At 41.1% G+C, this 21,110-nt stretch overlaps 1 protein-coding gene and 1 pseudogene across 7 annotated transcripts in view; both read left to right on the top strand.

Annotated features, from left to right (window-relative positions):
* The window catches only part of Fstl5 (follistatin like 5), a 742,188-nt gene that overhangs the window by 705,255 nt on the left and 15,823 nt on the right, over positions 1-21,110 (top strand). The window lies entirely within an intron of this gene.
* Positions 4,571-20,792, top strand: LOC147821437 (cullin-2 pseudogene; annotated as a pseudogene).

Raw genomic sequence — 21,110 nt, 5'->3', positions numbered from 1 at the left:
GACTTTTATAAATACTTTCATTATAGGGAATTGCAAAAGCACCATTCTGTAGCCATATAAAAAGCTAATTATGTTGCCTTTTAAAAACCATCAGCAAGAGATAAAAGGAGAAATTAAAAGAGAGCATATTAAAGATTTTAGATAAAATGCTTTTGCTGAGTGGGATATCCATTTTCATCATCAGTACATCTAGTATAATGAGCTGCTCGCTTGTTTCTAAGTAGCCATTGTTATTTTCTTTTTGCTACATTATGTACATATTGGCAAAAAAAATAATAAGTCTAAGCTTTGGCCCACTTATAGATAAATGGGAAAAACCTCAAGTACCCAGGTGGGTTTATAGGCAGAGAATCGCTTCAGGTGGCTCAGTATTATCACTCTTTTATAGGCAGTTATTTCACTGGAATTTTCCTACATCCATAGACATTCACCCTCATTTTTCTTTGCCCTTCTTGCTGTTCATAATCCATTCTCCTTACTAAAGACTACATTGTGGATGTTCTCCCTCTAAACAGCACTGATGTGCATGAGCATGAAAAGAATGTCTGCCTTGCCCATTTTTGCCTACACGGTCATTTGTAGACCACTTGTCCTCCACTAAGATGAACAAAAAATGGAAATGTCTTCTTTAGAAATAGACCATCTAGGGCCGGGGGTTTAGCTCAGTGGTTCCACCACATGCCTTGCAAGCACAAGGTCCCAAGTTTTATATATATATATATATATGTTATCTTCCTTCTCAATTGTAACTCTCAACTCTTCATATTTGTTCTTGTCTAACAGCATCTAAGCTATGCTTTGTCAACATGTTTATTGACAACTTTATGTATCACTTTTCACTCTGTACCAAGTCCTGCTAAGTGAATGCTTCTTCCATGTGGACAGCTGTCTTAATTACTTTCTCACTGCTGGGAAAAAAAATGTACCCCACAGGCAAAGTTGACAACTTAGCAGTTCACTCTAAGCATCACTCAGGCAGTGCATTTGTTTATGTACTATCCTGAGATTCACTCAGGCAGGTGTCATTTCAACCAGTCCATTCTTATATTGAGTAAATTTGATAAAATAATAAATAAATAAATAAATTTGATTAAATTGTTGTTTTTATATTTCCTGTTACATTATCTTACAAAAATATTCAATTTTTGGTCATCATGTATTTAAATAATTGGACTGGTATTAAAAGAGGAGAGGTTTATTTTGGCTCACAGTTTTTAAAGGTTTCAATCCATAGTCAGCTGTCCCCAAGGCAGAGTGGCATGGCAGAGGGGTATCACAGAGGAGGAACAGTCCATAGTGTGGCACGCAGGAAGTAGTGTGTGGCCAGGCTTCCTGTCCCTTTTTATTCCATTCAAGTTGCAAGCCTACCTTTTGGTGCTACTCACAACCAGAGTATGCCTTCCCATTATCCACACTCAAAGTCGTGCTAAACCAGTCAGTGGACTAATCCAGTAATCACAGGCCCATCATCCAGTCACACACACCCATGATCCAGCTACCTCCTTGATGTTTCTGGGGGACATCTAGATATAAGCCATAATGTTCTGGCCCCTGGCCCCCAAAAGACTTAAGCACATCCCTTTATGTAAAGTGCATTTATTTCTTAGTTCATCTCTAAGAGTTGCCAAACTGCTAACAATTTCAGCATTGCTGAAAAGACCAAGTTCAAAGTCTCCTATGGGATTTAAGGCAAACTCTTAGTGGCAGGCTCCTCTATAAAGAAAAAGAAAGTTAAACACTTCCAACACTCGATGGCACAAAATAAACATTCCCATTTCGAAAGGTATAAATAAGGGGGATGGAAAAGAATGGGGCCAAAGCAAGATAAAAATCCATCAGGGCAAACATTAAATCCATGTCTACCACTTGAGTCAATCTGTGGCAAGATGTGAACCCTAAAGTGCTTGGGTGGCTCTGCCCTGTGGCACTGCCTGGTGTTGTAGCTCTCAGGGCTTTCCTCTTGTGCTGACTGTGTTTATCCTTGTAGCTTTTCTCAGATTATCCATATCGCTGGCTTCTTTAACCTTCTGGGGTCTTCACTGTACTTTTGGCTTCACACAGATTCACACACCGCCCTCTCAAAGGTACACTGTCTGACCTCCAATGTCTTCTGAAATCTGGGTGGAAGCCTTCCTGACCCCATGACTCATGCATTTTGCATCCACCTAAAAGCAGCACCATGTTGAGGTCGCCAAGTCTGCTGCCAGCTGGAGCAGTAGCCAGGCTTCCTTCTCTTTTGGCCGTAGGGGTCAAGCATCTAGATTGCTGAGCATTATGAACCCAATCCTAAGACACATTTCCTAGGCCACCGCAAGTCTGGAACATGGCACTTTGGAGCTCTCTTCTCAAAGCAGTCTTTCACCTTTCCAATTTTTCTCAAAGCAAAGTCTTTCACCTTTGCAATTTCTCCAAAGCAAAGGGTGGAGTCCTCTGGTTCTTATGATGCCATCAGGTTATCTTTTCTCTTGTTCAGTTACTTTGCTTTTTATTGCTAATGTTTTCAGCAACCAAGTTCTCCTCTGTTCCATCTTTGCAGGCCACAGCTTTACTGGAGCTTTCTCTCTAGCAAAATTCAAAGCTCTTTAAAGAATTCTTCTGGGCCCTTTGCTCTTGATTCTCAACATAGATCTGACTAAAAGGCCCCAACAGGAGCCATGTTACTGCTTTGATATTATACTACCTTGAAATTTCTTCCACTCAATGAGTTAGTCTGTTGCTCTTAATCTCAGTCTCCTGCAAAGTATCTGGGCATGAGCAATATGCAGATAAACTTTCTGCCAGGAGATAACACATATGGTCTGGAGTACAACTGCCAATGGAGTCCTTGATCCCAGTGGCAACCCCTTGATTCTGGTCTGTACCACCTGCCTTTCTATCAGCATTCTGGTCTTCTGAGCGCTGACAAAAACTCCCATCAAGTCTAGCTTACAGCATTCTAGGGCTGCTTCTTCAGCTGGCAACTCCAGTCCTTTTCAACCTCTTCCCAGAAGCCACTTCCAAAGACTTCAGAACCACATGGTCAGGTGGTGTCACAGCAGTGATCCTGCTCTTGGTACCAAAACCAGCCTTAGTTACTTTCTCATTGCTAGGACAAAATACTTGACACCAGAAGTTAAAAGAGGAAAGGTTTATCTTAGCCAATGGTTTGTAGATATTTCAGTCCATAGTTGGCTGCCTCCAAGGCAGAGGGGCATAGCAGAGGAGAAACATTCCATGGAGTGACAGACAGGAAGCAGCAAACAGGGAGCCTTCCTTTCCCTTTTTAGTCCATCCAGGATCCAAGCTTGTGTGTTGGTGCCACTCACAGGCAGGGTGGGCCTTCCTGTGACCCACACCCAGAATGATGCTAAACCAACCAGTGGACTAACCTAGTGTCACACACCCATAATCCAGCCACCTCCCCAAAGCCCCCATGAGCCCCTGAGACCCTAGGGAGACATCAAGATATAAACAGTAACCACAGTCCACCCACTTCTCACATTCACGAAGTCACCAAGTGTTCATAGTTATGTCACCAAAACTGGTTTGAAATTTTTCTACTTGTCACTTACATATTATATTTAGAATCAAGTTATTGCTTCAAATGGTTCAATAAACCATTATCATCAAATAAGTAGCAAAATACTTTTCACGGGAATAAGGCCTGTTATGACCTCATTACTCTCTGTTCTCCTCCTTTGTGGCTGCTTCCCAATGTTCTCCTCTTATTCTGCAACTACTCACAGTGACACTGCTGCACCAGTGCCATGTTTCTGTGTCTACCTGGCTGGTCTCCTCTGCTGCACCCCGCCAGCCCTCAGATGGCCTTCCTGAGACTTCTATGAAAACTCTTACACGATCCTCCAAATACTACTTGCTCCTTGTTCATCGTTACCACGAGGATGCAGCCCTTATAGCAGACGAGTAATCATTGCATCCTTGCCTTCAGGGCACAACTCCTTACTGGTCCAGGGTCCAAATTCAGAAGGGTAAGTGAGGGACTGATTAAAGAGACTTGGTTGAAGTTTCTTGCAAATGACTTCAAAAAATGTCTTCTGTAATTTTGAAGCTACTGAAGAGAAGATTTTATTTTCTCAATCAGGGGAAAAGTAATTATAATTATTCTGAATGATTTAAATATCCCAGGTTTTTCAGGATGACTCTGATCATCTGCAAATAAGAGATAGATGGAGAGTTTTGATGCAGGGAGTATAATATGTGTACTTTAAGAAAGACCTCGGCTTCTTTGTGAGCTCATTTGGAGTAAAGTCATACCTTGCTGCATTGTGGAAATCTTGGGACAATGCCCCCCAACATCAGTATGCCCCGTACAGATGGGACTCAACCCGCTCTGGGGGCAGAAGCGATGGTGCAGACAGCAGCCTGCAAAGAAATGGCAGAAAGTGAAGCCGGAATGCAGAGATGTTAGGGGGAAGTTTGCCCAGCAAGAAGCCGAGCATTAGCTCACCCTTTCTAGGAAACATTCAGGAATTAGTTTTTTTGTTTTTGCTTTTGTTTTTTACAGTAGGCAAGCAAGCAGGCAACTGCTAAACTCTCCCAGAGAGCTGAGAGAAGTCAGGAGGATGTGAAGATCATCTGAGATTACAGGCAAGAAACACAGCAAAAGGCTGGCTGAGATCTTCATCAAGTTAGCAGCAGAGACTGGAGGGGAGACTGGAGGGCCATGGCATTGCTCCTTCGGGGAGTTTCTGCTGCATCCCCCTGCCTGCCTGCTCAGAGATCTGGTCTTAAACCCTTGATGTTCTTAGCACAATCAGTGTCTTTTGCTTGTGTCTACTTGTAGGAGTTTAATCAGTCTTTCTACACTGTGACAACTCCAAAAAGCCCCATGGAGAGAGGTTGTCAGCCAATCATGGCAAAACTGATGCAATGCATAAGTAGAGGAAATAGCACCTAAGGCAGTATAAATGAAAAAAAGCATCCAGCATTTATTCCTATTATGAACAAATAAAATAAGCTGTTAAAAAAGTGTTTTAGGTTTTTTACAAATTAAACATGAAATCCTGCATTCATTGACCAATTTAAATAGTGCTTTTGAGAGCTGCCAAAGCATACTGATTTTGATTGCTTACATGACAAGTATACTTCTTGGTTAAAAATCATTTATTTTTTTGTGAAAAATTTGTCATATTCCTAACATGGCTTGTTATCATCAGACAGTGCCCTTAATCACATGTGAACACATATGTTGTGTTCTGGATCCTTCCCAAGCAGACACCAGACACGTTAATAGGAGAAACACCTGGAGGAAAATGGGCCAGAGTCGACAGGGCAGGAGCTGTCTGGCCATGGAGCACGTCAGACTCTAAGGGAAGATGGTGGGAAAGGAAATCAGTTTGGATGAAAGTGTCTAAGATTGGCCTGCAGCGTAAGGAAGATTTAACGAAGTTGCTGTTAGTCCTAGAGTCGAGAGCTCTGTTCTCAGCAGCCTCTCATGGAGGGTCTGCTTTCGAAGCAGGGTCCAGTACTCAGCTCCGAGCATCTGGGGAAGACAGATGCATGTCACAAATGCAGGTACAGATCTCCACACCCAGAGGTCGGGACCGTCAATGCAAGTTCCATAACAGAAGGCCTGACAGGCTCCTGTCTTTGTCTGTTGCAGCCAGCATAGCTCCTGGAGAAAGTAGACATCCATCAGAGTTTAACAGTACTAAACTGGATTAAATGTAACATACCCCGGCAGAACAGCACATGCCTGTGACACTGGGAGGCTGAGCCAGTGGGATCTCAAGTTTGCTCCCCACCTGGGCAATTGAGTCATACCACATCTCAAAATAAAAAATAAAAAGGGTCAGAGATGTGGTTCAGGGTGAAGACTTGCGTTCACTCCCCAGGACTGCCAAAAAACCCCCAAAAACTAACAATAAAAAAATAAGATGCACACTTAGGTAAAGAAATACACTGAGATTGGGAAGCCTTTTAAAGTTAGCTTCTACTGGGCATTTAATGTGTAATTTTGGTTTATCTAATTCACGCTGAACCTGATTTTGTGTACTTGTAGTGTCTGCATATTACTGACACTTGGTTTTCTGTACCACAGCATATATGACTTATACTTTAATCTCCATAGTTGATAAGGAATTGAAATGTTGTGAGAATATTGACATAATTTTCACTTAACGTGATTTTGCTAAGAAATATAAATTCTTTCCAAAGCCATTTTTGTTGAGTTCTCTGAGACAGCAAATACTTTAAGTATGGACAGAGATCATTAGGCAACTAATTAAAGATTATGTAAAATTATTCTAGGTTATTCACAGCTGGAGATCAGACAAAGTGGGTTTGTGTTTCTCTTCCTCCTAATTAACATAAAAATTCCTGTGCTTCGGTCACATTTGTGCCCTGGAAATGGAAGAGAAGGGGGGCACGTGGTAGTGGTAGAGGGAATCAGAGGAAGTGGCTTGCTGAAATGCTCGCCTTCACACCTGCTTGCCCAGTTCTGCCTTTTGTTGAAGCTCACCCAGTCCTGTCTGTCAGTGACAAAGCACCCTTAGTGCCCTCCTCACCTCAGAAGCTGCTGCACGTGCTGCATCGGGACTGCCCTGCCTTGTAACCCTGTGGCAGCATTTATCAAACTGCATCTAGATCAGAACATTTCACCTTTGCATTTGCCTCGATATTAACCTTTGAATGTAAAATAATATCTTAGAATTTCTTCAGCTGTTTACTCAGTGCATTAACTGCCTGAAAATTTTTGTTGAGTAAATGTTATTTGAATAAATTTCCATGTTGGTTAACCAAGTACAGTGAACTTAATATTTTGTCAGTACATGTAGTGGAGGGTATGCAGGGAGCCAATGTCTATACATCATACATCATGAATAATACTGATCATATGCCCCAGATGGAGATACTGACTAGAAGATGGTACTTTTTCTAGCCCCTTCCCCTTCTCTGGTTTAGAATCTTCAAAACTAAAGAGTAGCATTTGTTTCTCTCCATGTACCAATTAAGAAATGAAAAGAAATTCTCCTCAGTAGCTTTAAGCTCTGTCCTTGATTACGGGGAGAGAGAGAGAGAGAGAGAGAGAGAGAGAGAGAGAGAGAGAGAGAGAGACAGAGAGAGAGAGAAGTGAAGAGAGAGAAATAAAGGATTTAACCCAAGCTCTTCTGTAAGCTGTGTGACTTCCTGGGTATCCTTTAATTCTGGGTTTCAAGGTTTCATCTGTAAAATGGAGGGATGGAAACCCATCTGCTCCACAGTCTTCCAGCTGCAACGCACACTCACAGGCTGTGATTTCCTCAGGCCGGGACACCTGGCTGTCCGTGCTGCTCCTCTTTGGGGTGCTATGAGAGCAGAAACTCCCATGTCTTAGGGTTCTCTTAGAGGAGGCAGCACTCTTTGGAGTGGGAAAGTCCTGGGCAATGAACAGCTTTTAAAACACAGTCGACGGTCATTCAGAGGTGCACAATGTCCAGGCTAGCTCAGGTCACCAGTGCCAGGTACACCTTTCACACAGACAAGCCCACGCTCGGTCTGTCTCCCCTACGTTCTCCCAAAACCGGCACATCGGGGTTCTTTGAGTCTGGTGTCCTTCAGGCCTTTGAGCAGCAACATCTGAACAGGGGAAACATGGACAGTAAAGCCAGATAGTAATATTTTCTTACATGGTTTTTCTTTTCAGTCTCGTTTCTCTCCAGCTTCAGTGATTGACCCTAAACCTTTGGACATCACACAAACTTTCTGCTAGTTTCAATGTTTAGAACTGAATCTCATTTGCAGAGTGTTACTGTAAAGATGCAGAACCATCCTACCACTTTCTGACTTGACATTCCAGCTCTACCCTGAGAAACCAATCATTCACTACATCTTCACAGCCGGGTGAGGCTCAGAGAAAAGTGGGAGAGGAGCACTATTTCCCTTACAGAGGAAACCATGAGGAAAGAGACAGAGAAGAAGCATAGTGCAAAATAACCAATAATTCAAAAGCCGAAGAGAATAAGCTATTATGTCAATAAAATGATAATGCACGTCTTCTGAAGAACTGCTTAGGAAATTATCTCCCTGATCCACAAAGAATAAAAACACATTGTGAAATGCAAACTAGCTGCCCCAGAACATTAGATCATTTAATACTATGACCTATGTCCCTAGTCAGTACTAAACAAATATTTTGAAGAAATAAATGATACATTTCTGGAGAAAAACAATTGATTACACTAGAACTGCCATGAGAATCATTCTCAGTACATGGACAATTTGGACAGTCTTTCAAGTTAACATGAATCTTACTGCTCCCTCTTCTCCTCTGTCTGGTGAGAGGCAGCATGAAACCCTGGCGGAGGCCAGGCCCGCCACTGCCCGGCCACCTTCGGCTGACTTGGCTCAGCTGCTGGGCGGCCTGTGTGGAGTGCATCAGTCCTGGGACAGAGCTGTTTTCCTTCTCCCTCTGGGTGTGGTCTGTCAGCTACTTGGATGGGAAGGGATGCTCAGACTCCTCTCACCATGCTGTAGACTCGAGAAAATGAAGTGCTACTGAAGGATGGCCATAGAAGACCTAAACGAAACAAAGACTTCAATCTGGAAAAAACAAAACAGAAATAAGCTATCTTGTGCAAAACGACATAGTGGATGCTGTGATGCATTTGCACTTCAAAGACAAAAACAAAATGTGTAAATGTGGGGCCGGGGATTTAGCTCAGTGGTTCCAGCACCTGCCTCACAAGCGCAAGGACCTGAGTTCGATCCCCAGTACTGCCCCCCCAAAAATCCAAAATGTGTACACGTGTAAATACAGTCAGCGGAAGCAGTCCAGAGGGTTATTGACCTGAAAGACTCAGTTCATTGCTCCTGTAGATGAACCATATTTCTGGTACAAAGAATGATATCTTTTACTAGAAATTATTCTTCAGGAGAATATTTTCAGAAAATCCTTAAAGAAGATTATAATATTTTATACTGAACTCAATGTTGTTTTTATTTATTTTTTAGTAGCCAAAGAGCTTGGAAAGGGCTTTCCATAGGAGGGAAGTGGTGATTACTCCATATGCTTCTGAAATCTGTTTCATGTGAACAAATGGAGTTTTGAGCCTCATCAATTTTTAAACACAAAGTACTTGACATACTGTAGTGAAAAAAGTTATAGTCTTTCATTATTAATTCACAGATCAGCTGCTCAAGCAAAATTGTTTCTGAATTTATAGCGAACTAAAAGGGACATAAAAATTATTCCTTCCTCTTGGTTTCCATAAACATCTTTAGCAGGTATGAGGCAGTAAGTGCAATATAAATTCCATTCCAAGGAGATCAGTGGAGCGTTGGTCTGGCTGTAATGCACTGGAACATGCTTTCCATCTACAGGTCCATTCCCAGGCCACACGATGGCTCCTGCCATGGTCTCCTTTTCTAAGAAAGAAGTGTGTTGCCTTCTATTATTACTGATTTCAGGAAAGTAAAACAAACTCCCTAGGGTACTTTGCAGAGTAGCATTTAGGTGTCCTGCAGGGAAGTGCAAAGAACTAGTTATTTTTGTTGTTCTTGTACCATCTGCTAGAGGAAAACAAGGGCACACAGTGCAGGCACCCTGTAGGTGCTGTTACTCTGAGGGCCTGGGACCCCCATGCACATGTGGCCCCTGAGGAACACGGCTTCACTTTCTCCACCAAGATTCCAAGCCTCTCTGGTTTCTGTAATACCCCAAGGCAATCTGAAGAAGAAAATCAGTCTGATGAAAGACGCTTATTAGCTCAGTAGGAAAAAACTAAGTATCTCTCTTGAGAAATCTCATGAACCTCAGTAGAATTATCAATAGTAATAGTGGTAATATATGCTGTTCACTATTTTAGACAGTCTACTGGGCACTTTCACTTAATACAGAGTTCTCAACAACCCTTCAAGATGGAAATTTATAAATACTAATAGATGATGAAATATCTAGATTACATAATACCAGCGATATTACTGTGAGATCTCTGGAGAAACCCAGCCGATAGTATATATAATAATAGATAGAGACAGGGTTGAGTATGCTGGCTCATGCGATGACAGGGGTGAGGAGACCTGAGATTTTCCATCTCTGAACTGCAGACCTAGAAAAGCTGGAGGTGCCAAGGCAGGAGTAGGTGCAGTGCACTTCCAGAGGTGTTGGCATCGGAGCTCTGAGGGGTCCCATTTTCCTCCCAGGGTTCACAGTACCCAGACCCTCATTCGATGGTACATATTCACTTTCATGGGCAGAAGGGGACATCTGCTTTCCTCAGCCTGCTGTTCAAAAGCCAATCTCCTCTAGAAACGCTTTCTTAGACACTCCCAGAAATAGTCTTTAATCAGATATCTGGACATCTTACGGACTGGTGAAGTCAAACCTAGTTATCTATCACAAGCACACTCTTGCCAACATCGCATGCACCCATACTCAAGCAGCACTTAACACTTTGACAAGGATTGACTTATTGAGCCTGTGACCCACGCCCTGTCCCCTTCCCTCAGGAGGGCAGTGGCCTGGGTCGGTGGCGGGGCTCCTGGCGGAGACGCACGAACAGGCTGCCGGCAGAGGCGGCCTCGCGCTCAGTAATGGCAGCGTGGTGAGCGGGAAGCGAGCTGACAGCCGCCGCCTCCCGCCGTCCTGGCCGGGCTGGTCCTTCACGCCTCTGAGTGCCTCCCCTGTCCTTGTCCTGCTTCTGCAGAAGATTTCAACACCAGACTTGCACAATGTCTCTGAAACCAAGAGCAGCAGATTTTGATGAAACATGGAACAAGCTCCTGCTTACAATCAAAGCAGTTGTTATGTTGGACTATGTCAAGAGAACAACATGGAACGATCGCCCCTCATTTATCTATGCTGTACGTGTGGCCTATTCTGAACCGCTTGGAGAAAGACTATACACAGAAACTAAGAACTTTCTGGAAAACCACGTTCGGAATTGCACAAGAGTTCTAGAGTCTGAAGAACAAGTACTTGTTATGTATCATAGGTATTGGGAAGAATGTACAAGGGTGCAGATTATATGGACTGCTTGTACAGGTGTCTCAACACCCAGTATATTAAAAAGAGTAAGTTGACGGAAGCCGACCTTCAGTATGGCTATGGTGGTGTAGATACGAATGAGCCACTCACGGAAACAGGAGAGCTAGCACTGGAATGTGGAGGAAACGGGTGGTTGAGCCTCTGCAAGCCGTCCGTCCTCATCTGAATGCTGCTCCAAGAAGTCAAAAATGATTGTGGTGAAGATGCAAACCAGAAGCTAATCCGTGGGGTTATTAACTCCTTTGTTCATGTTGAACAGTATAAGAAAAAATTTCCTTTAAAGTTTTATCAAGAAGTCTTTGACTCTCCCTTTCTGACCAAAACAGGAGAGTATTACAAACAAGAAGCTTCAAATTTGTTACAAGAATCAAACTGCTCACAGTATATGGAAAAGGTTCTAGATAGATTAAAGGATAAGAAATTCAATGTCGAAAATACTTACATTCACATTCATTTGGTAAAGAAATTCATGAATGTGGGCAACGAATGGTAGCAGACCACTTACAGCTCTTACATGCAGAATGTCATACTATCATTCATTCGGCAAGAGAAAAAAAATGGCATGGCAAATAGGTCTTACTCCGTGCTGTGTGGATGGGGTTATCTCATATGATTCAGGAGCTACAAAACCATATCCATGATGAGGCCCTCAAAGCAACCAGTAACCTTACTCAGGAAAATATGCCAACACTATTTGTGGAGTCAGTTTTAGAAGTATATGGCAAATTTGTTCAGCTTATCAACACTGTTTTGAATGGTGATCAGCACTTTCTGAGTGCACTGGGTAAGGCCCTTAAGTCAGTGGTAAATTACAGAGAACCCAAATCTGTTTGCAAAGTACCTGAACTGCTTGCTAAGTAACTGTGACAACTTACTAAAGAAGTCAGCAAAAGGGATGACTGAGAATGAAGTAGAAGACAAACTGACGAGCTTTATTACTGTTTTCAAATATATGGATGATAAGGATGTTTTTCAAAAGTTCTATGCAAGAATGTTGGCAAAACACTTACTTCATGGATTATCTATGTCTATAGATTCTGAAGAAGCTATGATCAATAATCTATAGCAAGCCTGTGGTTATGAGTTTACCCGCAAGCTACATCGCATGTACACAGATATGAGTGTCAGTGCTGATCTCAACAATAAGTTCAACAATTTTATCAGAACCCCAAGACACAGTAATAGATTTGGGAATTAATTTTCAAATGTATGTTCTACAGGCATGGCCTCTCACTCAGGCCCCTTCGTCTACGTTCACAATTCCCCAGGAATCAGAAAAAAGTGTACAGATGTTATTTTATAGCCAGCATCTCAGTGGCTGGAAACTGACATGGTTACATTATCTTTGTACAAAATGAACTCTTTGGGCAAACCCTATGTAGCCATGGTCATGACGTACCCAATGGCAGTTTTTCTTGCCTTAACAACAATGAAACGGTCAGCTATAAAGAGATTCAAGACAGCACTCAGGTGAAGGAAAAGGAACTGACAAAAACAAACAAATCATTACTTGATGTGAAAATGATTAGCTATGATTCAGAAAAGGAAGGCATTGATGCATAGTCTTCGTTTTCATTAACTATGAACTTCTGCAGTAAAAGAACAAAATTTAAAATTACTACATCAATGCAAAAAGATACACCACAGGAAGTGCGGCAGACTAGAAGTGCTGTAGATGAGGACCGGAAAATGAATCTCCAAGCTGCTATAGTTCATATAATGAAAGCACGAAAATTGCTTTGGCACAATGCCCTTATTCAAGAGGTGATCAGCCAGTCGAGAGGAAGGTTAACCCCGGCATCAGCATGATTAAGAAATACATCGAGGTTCTGATCGACAAACAGTACATGGAGCGCAGCCAGGCGTCTGTGGATGAATACAGCTACGTTGCGTGACGTCACCGCCCAGGTGTGGATGCGGATCATTGCCATCAGTTCCGGTGTGTGCCTGTGGGAGAAGCAGGCCTTGCCTCCACGATTTGGTCATTCAGCAGCCCGTTTTTCTGCTGTTTACAATGTCACCAGTGCCACGTCATGAGCGTCAGAGAAAATGCCTAGAGATACTTCAAGCTCATGTCATCATGACATTTCTTAAACCTTCTCACAGAGTGAAGTGTTCTGGAATCTGGAAATTTGGTTGAGTACCATGCGTTTCTCCTGTTCACATCTGCAGTTGATGTGTTGTTTTTTTTTTTAATGTATCTTAAAGGACATAAAATAAAAACTTAAATATTGTAATATGACAGATGACCTAATAATTGTATCTACATCAAAATGACAAACATGATATTGCTGCTTGTCAAATAAAAAATAAAGAAAAAAAACTTCAATAAAAGACAATAACAAGGTCATAATTTCAACTATATAGTATAGTTATCCTATATAAAACTGAAATTGTGCTAACCCTTCCCCAGGACAGGAAGTGAAGCACTTCAACGATGGTTATTCTTCTCATTGATGTCCTGTAACGTAATACTGTGATGTAAAATTAGCAGCTCTTAAATATTCATCACCGATTATATTAATACACCCTATGTTACATGATAAAGAAATGAGAGGAAATAAAACAAATATATGTAGATATTTGCTTCATACCCACATATCCCTAGCAAACTGAGAAAAATGCTGATGACCATTACTGTCCTCATTCCTGTAGTCACAAGGTCACAGATGTCATTTGTAACTGCCCTCTCCTCTTTCCATTCTGTATAGCACCTGACCTCGTTGTGCTTATCTAACTTGTGTGATGACCCAAACTTTCATTTTGGTGAGGGTCTGGATCTTCAGTAATTCTGCCTGGCTGAGTTTTGTGTTTTCCCTTGATGCGTGGGGATGCCAGGCCTCCCTCAGATTGCCTGAGCCCGGGTCCCAGTCCTCATCCCGGACACGCAGCTGGCCTGCTTCCCGGGGAGCTGCAGTCCGCCTCCGGCCAGCACCGGGGTCCCCTTCTTCGCCTGTTCGCTCGAAGGAGGGGCCCAGCATGTGGGTGGTCGTCCAGGCCTGGTTCAGCGGAATCACCTGCTCTCCTGCCAGAAGTGCTCTGGGTGGAGCCAAGGCCTGCAGGCCAGCAGGGCAAAGTCGGGAGCGGGAAACAGTGGTGACGCCCACGTCCTCCTGGACGCCCAGGCATGGGGACCCAGCTCCGGGGTGAGCATGGGTTTGGAGAGGTGGTGGGTCGTTCTGCTTTGTTCTGGGTGAGGCGAATGCCGTCCGAGGTCTCGGTCACAGATGTGGCTGGAGCTGATTTTCGCGGCGAAGGTCACTACTGGTTGCAGATCGGATTTGCAGATGTGTGGGGCCAGCAGTCAGTCAGCTAACACCATGGGAAGCTCCGCAGGGCCCGGGCGAGGCCTGTTGGGAAGAACGGCCAGGGTCCCGGTGCTCGTCCCTCTGGGGGAGGCTGGCCTTTGCTGCTGTTTCCCCCGGTTTCCCGCTGCGGTTTCAATCTCTATATGTGAAGAACGAGACGAGAAAACACATGCCCTACTCGCGGAAAGACGCGCTTGGCCGGGCGCCTCCTTCCTTCCGCTCTTCCGGTGCGCAACTACGCGCCTGCGCAGCACGCACGGGGACGGGCTGACGGGCCAGCGCAGCGGGCGGGCGGCCTGGAGCTGAGGCCGCCGAAGAGCGCCAGGCTCACTTCCGGGAGGGGCGGCCGGACGCGTTGCCTTGGACACCGCACCTGTGCTGCGGGCCGCGTCCCGGGCAGTCCCTGCGTTCTGGCTCCCTGATTGGTTTAACCCGGAGAGATTTTCATAAACCCCATGCCTATGTGCAAGTCGCTTATTTTCCCGGGCCTTGCATGCCTAAACAGAACGTAAAGCATGCTTATTAAAGTAGTTTGAGTATAGTGACCTCCTTTAAAATATTTATTTTATGAGCGTATATGGGAGTCCCTGTGCTCAAGACCGTTTTATTTGCACTAAGGAGTCTTCATAAAGCCACTATCAGGAAATCCCATCTCACAGATCAGCAAGCTAAGTCCTGGAGCTATAGGGCAGGTCCCGATGAGACGTGAAGCTCAGCGCCCGAACTCAGGCCGGGCTCCCAGTCCTCAGCCGCGGCCTCTTCAGGAGCAGCCCTGGTCTGCGTTCAGGGATGGGCGACGGCTCTGGGCAGTCCTTTAAGAGGATACCATGAGAAATGGAAATAAGAAATAAATTAGATAAGCTATTAACTATAAAATTTAACCGGAACGTGAGGTGGCATTATTTAATAGTCATCTCGCACACCAGTCATTCTAGACACAAATGCTAGGAAATGCTTTCCGGAAGAATAATTTTAAGACTAGCAGAAACTGCTTCAAAAAAGTGCCGGTGAATTCCCACTTTGCATACCACTGAAAGTGTCACATGAGGAGAGAACAGCGGAGGAGGTCAGCAGTAGTTCAAGTGAAATGGACAGAGAATGAGGAACTGCTGTGGTCTGAAGCTGCATCCCTTCTGGAGTTCACCCTGGTGACATCCCCAGGAGGTGCAGCCTTTGACGTAAGAAAGGCGAAGCCGCTGCCCTCACGAGTGAGAGTTGGTGCCCTAGGAATGGGCAGGAGTTCGCACCCTTCCCTGCACGTCCTTCAGTGAGGTGAAGCGAAGGCTTCGCCAGGTACGCAGCCTGGATGACAGACTTCCCAAGGGCGGAACGGTGGGAGCGCGCGTCTGTTCTTCAAGTGTTGTAATGACAGAGCAAGTGGACCAAGACAAAAAGAAAGCCTGGAGGAGAAGCCAAGAAAACAAATTTTAGTTTTAAGAAATAGCAATTTAACGTTCGATGTGGTGGTCCAAACCTGTAACCTCAGCCTTCTGGAAAACTGAGGCAGGAGGATTGCAAATTCAAACCCAATGTGGGCAATTTAACAAGTTAGCAAGACCCTCTCTCAAATTAAATAAAAACATTTAGAAAGGAGTTAGGCTGTAACTCAGTGCAATCTCCAATATTGAAAAAACATCAGCTCTAACAGTTTTTTGTAGATTTTTCTAAGGACTTTCATATGGAATAGTGTGTCACTTACACTGAGATAGCTTTTACTGTTTCCCACCTCATCTATAAGCCTTTCTTTTTCTTTTTATGAAGAATGTGTGATGAACACCCGTTGTAGATTGAGGAGACTCCAGCTCTTCCTCGCTTGCCGCATGCTGTGTTCATGAATGGGTGCTGGGTTTTCTGACACAGTTCTTCGCTTGCTGCCTCCCTGTTTGTCTACTCACATGAGGTCACCGTGATTGGTTTTCTTGTATGCACTGACGTCCCCACTGTTGGGATTAATCCCACTTGATCATGACAGGTAATCTTACTCAGCTTTAGAATTCAGCTATGTTTTGTTAAAGATTCTCCTATTTACATTTACGGAGAAATTGAACTATGGTTTTGTTTAATGTCTGGTCTTGGTATGAGGATAATGGTGACCTCCTATAATGAGCTGGGCGTTGATTTCTATGAGCTTTGAGGACTTTTTTAGAAGGATTAGTGCTAATATTTAAATATTTAGCAGAATGTACCAGTGAATTGGTTTGGCCCTGGACTTTTTCTTCTCAGGAGGTTTTTAATTACTGATTCAATCTCCCCACGAGTCTTTTTAGGGTTTATATTTTTTCTTGGGAGAGATTTGGAAGGTGCATAAAGGAATTTGCCATTTTCATCTACATTTTCTATTTTCTTGGCATAAAATTATTTATAGTATTCTATCAAATCCTTTTTTTCCTTTAAGACCCATAATAATGTCCTCACTTGGATTAGTTATTTTAGTAATTTGAGTCTTCTAGTTTATCTTAGTTTAATTAATTGGTTATCATGTTTATTTCTCTGCACAGAATAACTTTATATTGTTTTATTCTCTCTATTCATTTTCTATTCTCTATGTCACTTATTTCCATGCCAATCTTTCATCGTGTCCATCTGTTGATCTTGTGCTTAGTTTGCTCTTCCTTTCATGATTCTTTAAGGTGCAATGGTAGGTGATCACTTTGAGATCTGTTCTGCTTACAAGTGTAAATTGTGTCAGATCACGGACTTAACTTCATGTAATAAGATGTAGTTATGGTATTGTGTGCAACGCTTTTCTTGTTTCAAGGAATTTCTTAACTGCATTTTAGATTTTGTCATTTGCTTATAGATTGTTTGGCATATATTCCTTAAGTTCCATATATTTGTCAAGTTTCCAACTTTCTTTCTAATATTTATTACCAATTGTGTTCCATTGATGTTGGAGAAGATACTCTGGATAATTTCAGTTTTGCAATTTGCCAATTGTATTCAATGGTTGAGCATGTTCTGTCTTGGAGAATGTTCCATATATTTTTGAGAAAAATGTGACTTCTACGGTTTTGGAAGAGTGTTGTCTAAACACATCTGTTGGGTTAGTGGGTGGTAACACTGAAGAACTCTATTTGCTAATTGAGAATTGGTCTGGTTATTCAATCTGTTATTATAAGTGGAGTGCTGAAGTCTCCAGCTACTATTGCAGGACTATTGTAAGTCTATTTCTTTTTTCTTTTGGTACCGGGGATTGAACTCTGGTCCTTGCGCTTGCGCAGCAGGCGCCAAAACCACTAAGCTAAATCCCCAGGCCTGTAAGTCTATTTCTATTCTTGGTTTTGTTAGTGTTTGCTTCAAATGTTCTAGAGCTAGATGTATGTGTTTGTACTGATTAAATCTTTTTTTAATAATCTAGCTTTTATCGTAATACCCTTTTTTAGTCTCATAACAACTTTAACATAAAACTTTATTCTGACATTATTATAGCCAACCCATCCATTTTGTGGTGACAATTTTCATGGAGTATCTTTTTCTGTCTTTTCCCTTTTGGTCTATTTGTGTCTTTGGACTCCAGTCTTTTATGCATAGTATAGACTTGATCATATTTGTTTGTTTTACTCTATTTTGACCATATGTGTCTTAAATCCATTATATTTAATATTTTCCATCTGCCTTGTATCACTTTTTATTCCATGTTTCCTCCACTATTACTTTCTTTTTAACTGCATTTTTGTAGTGAAGTTTTGATATCCTACTAAATTTCTTACCTATGCACTTAATAAAGTATTTAATTTATAACTGCCTTTAGAATTAAAATTAGTATCTTTTACTTAAAATCACTTAGTTGGCTTACCTCTTGAACTTCAATAGCATACAAAAAGCCCTGTTCTGATGTTACTTAGTCCTTTATATTGCAGTTTATACAAATTACATCTTCCTACATTGTGTTCTAAATAACTTAGATGAATCATTATTTTATACTATATCTTTTAAATCATGCAGAAAATTAAAGAAGAGTTACAATAATGTTAACTTCTTTATTAAATTTATGTGTTTTATATATTCATATCACTTTTTACAAATTATGTAAATATGGAGAGTTTGTGTTACCTAGGATTTTTGTCCAAATTCTGTCTAGTGTTTTCATTTCAACCTGAAATATAGCCGTAAAGATTTCTCACATGTTTAGTCTAGTAGCATGAACTCTCTCCACTTTTAAAATCTGGGGATGCCTTAATTTTTTCCTTAACGTTTAAAGGATAGTTTTGTGGAATACAGAATCATTGGTTCAGAGATTTTTCACTTCCAACATTGGGTCTGTCATGTCCTTGTTTGGCCCTCACTGTTTCTATCAACAGGACTACTGTTAAAAGGACTGAGGGTCCTCTACATGCTGGGCCACTTCTGTCACATGCTGAGTTTAGAGAACTAGAAGGACAATCTGATGAACACTGTGATCTCATGGGAGTAGAACGCATTCATTTCTATTGGTACCATGGAAGTATGTCCTGGGGTACCTTGCTATCTGTTAGAATCACAACTATGAGCACGTTTCTCCTGGCAAACTATTTTTTTGAGGTAGGGTCTTCCTGTGTAGTCCAGGATGGGCTGGAACTCATGGCAATCCTCCTGGCTCAGCCTCCTGAATGCTGGGATTACAGGCGTGTGCCACCACATCCAGCTCCTGGCAAACTTTTAGTTTTATTTTCATTCTACTATGAAATTGTTTATATTACAGATGAGGCCATTTCTTATGATCCTTTGTTAGCATTTACTAGTTATATTCTTTCTTACCTCTCATATTAGTTTACCATTTATCATCTTGATTGATTCATTTGTGGGACAAGTAATCTTTGTAATAACTAATCCTTTTCATTTAATGAAATATCCAAATGTATTCTGGTTTTAAAAAATATTTCACTATATCTATCTCTGAAGATGAATCTTTACATGGATAAATCTTTTTACTTAAACACAAATTCCAGGCTGTACATGTATATAGAAATGCATTTTCAAGATTAAAATGATGACCCATAGTTATTGTGAGAGCTAATATATTTTTGTATTTCTACCTATATATTGACTACCAATGCATGTATCTATATTTTTCTTCTTGCAGAAGTAAACTATGCTCATTGAACAAATATTGGAAACTTAAAACAAAATATAACAAAATAAGCTTAATCTGGTATCCCAACATGACTGCAGTTAAACTTTGAACATTTATCTCTTCAGTTTGTGTTTATTTTACTTTTAAAGTTTTAATCATACCATTTACACATTGGGCTATTTTCACATGACTTTATTGGGCAATCATAAGTCCAAAATCAGTGTTTTCTAAATAGCTTTTTAGCATGTGTATTCTATTGCACCATGTGGCTATGTTAGCATTTCCATAAATATTCACTTACCCTTGAGCTTTTAAATTAGTTATAAATATTTGCTACTGTACATAAAAAGGTTAAAATGAATTTGTGCATAAAACTTGATCCATATTCATTACTATTATTTCCTCAGAAAAGTTAATCAGGAAATGAAGTGTTATCACAGGGCAGAAATATGGGAAAGACCTTAATGCTAATTGCTAATTATTTTCTGTATACAAGTTGCATTGCTATTAGCAATAATAGAAAGTGACAGTTCCACTGAACACTTTTTAATATTATGAATATTATGTATTTCTAACTATAGGATTAAAGTGGTATTTCTCTACTGTAATTTTATTTAGTTAGAAGATACAGAGTTTTCATGTTTTCTTATATATTTTAATGCATTTATGCTGTATCCAACCTGAAGTGTATACTGCAATAAATAATGCCTTCTCTGAGAAGGACACATAGCAATTTTATCCTTAGAAGAATAGTACACATTGTTAAGTAGTCTTTGAGAGACTTTATAGAAACAATTAGAATAAACCCATGAAATTATATGCCATTCTTTCATATCTAGGGTGTGCTTTTAAATATCAACAACTTTTGAAATACCTCTGTCAGTATACTAGTACGCTACATTTTATAACTTCAGTTCCTAGCTGGTTTGACCATTTCTCTACTGTTTGACCATTAGAGAGTTCTAAACTTCCTCACTGATCCAGCAGCAGTGAATGAATGTCCTTATGCAGGCTGACCTGCTGTTGGTGATCATTCATTGAGGAAAGAGACCAAGAGACATCGCTGCCTCCAACACAGATTCAAACTTCAAGTCCAAGAGACAATCCCACCTTCTCTAAAACCCCAAAACAATCAGGCCTCCACCAATAATAACGTAGAGAAAATTTTATTCATGTCATTACTGCTCTTGGACCCTAACACACTTTATTGTTCTTTTTCATAAATGGCTTTTAATTTACATTCACCTAATTATTTATAAGATGGTGAATCTCTTGATGTTTATAAACCATTAATATTCCCTTGCTGTGTGAAAAACAGCCATTTATTTACTAAATTTACTTTGCAGTTTTTTCTTTCTTTGACTTTTAGTAATTTATAATCCAGTCAGATACTGATCAATTTCTGTTGTATTTTTCTCATTTATAGATTACATTAATATTATTTATTGAGTAATATAGTCACCTTCGCAAGCTTTACTTTTTGAATTTAAAGAATATTGTATATTACTTAACAAGACCTCATGTTCCTCAATACTTATATTTGCTGCTCTGAGTACTTTCATGATACTATTTATATTATTCTTTAATTCTAATTTTTAATATATTATAATTTTAATCTTAACTTTATTCCTTGCATCTAAATACATATTATTCCCTGTAAAAATGACATATGAGCATTTTTTGTATTAAATAGATGATTTTCTCAACACAGTATTGTATGTTATATTATGTATAAAGTGGTACCTCAAGTCATGAACTTAATTCGTTCCACAATTCGGAGGAA

This window comes from Heterocephalus glaber, unplaced genomic scaffold (genome assembly GCF_053883595.1).
Source record: "Heterocephalus glaber isolate CG9 unplaced genomic scaffold, H.glaber_assembly_v1.0 deba00001737, whole genome shotgun sequence".
Lineage (NCBI taxonomy): Eukaryota > Metazoa > Chordata > Mammalia > Rodentia > Bathyergidae > Heterocephalus > Heterocephalus glaber.
The sequence above is the reverse complement of the archived record's forward strand: the minus strand, read 5'-3'. Positions and strand labels throughout refer to the sequence as shown.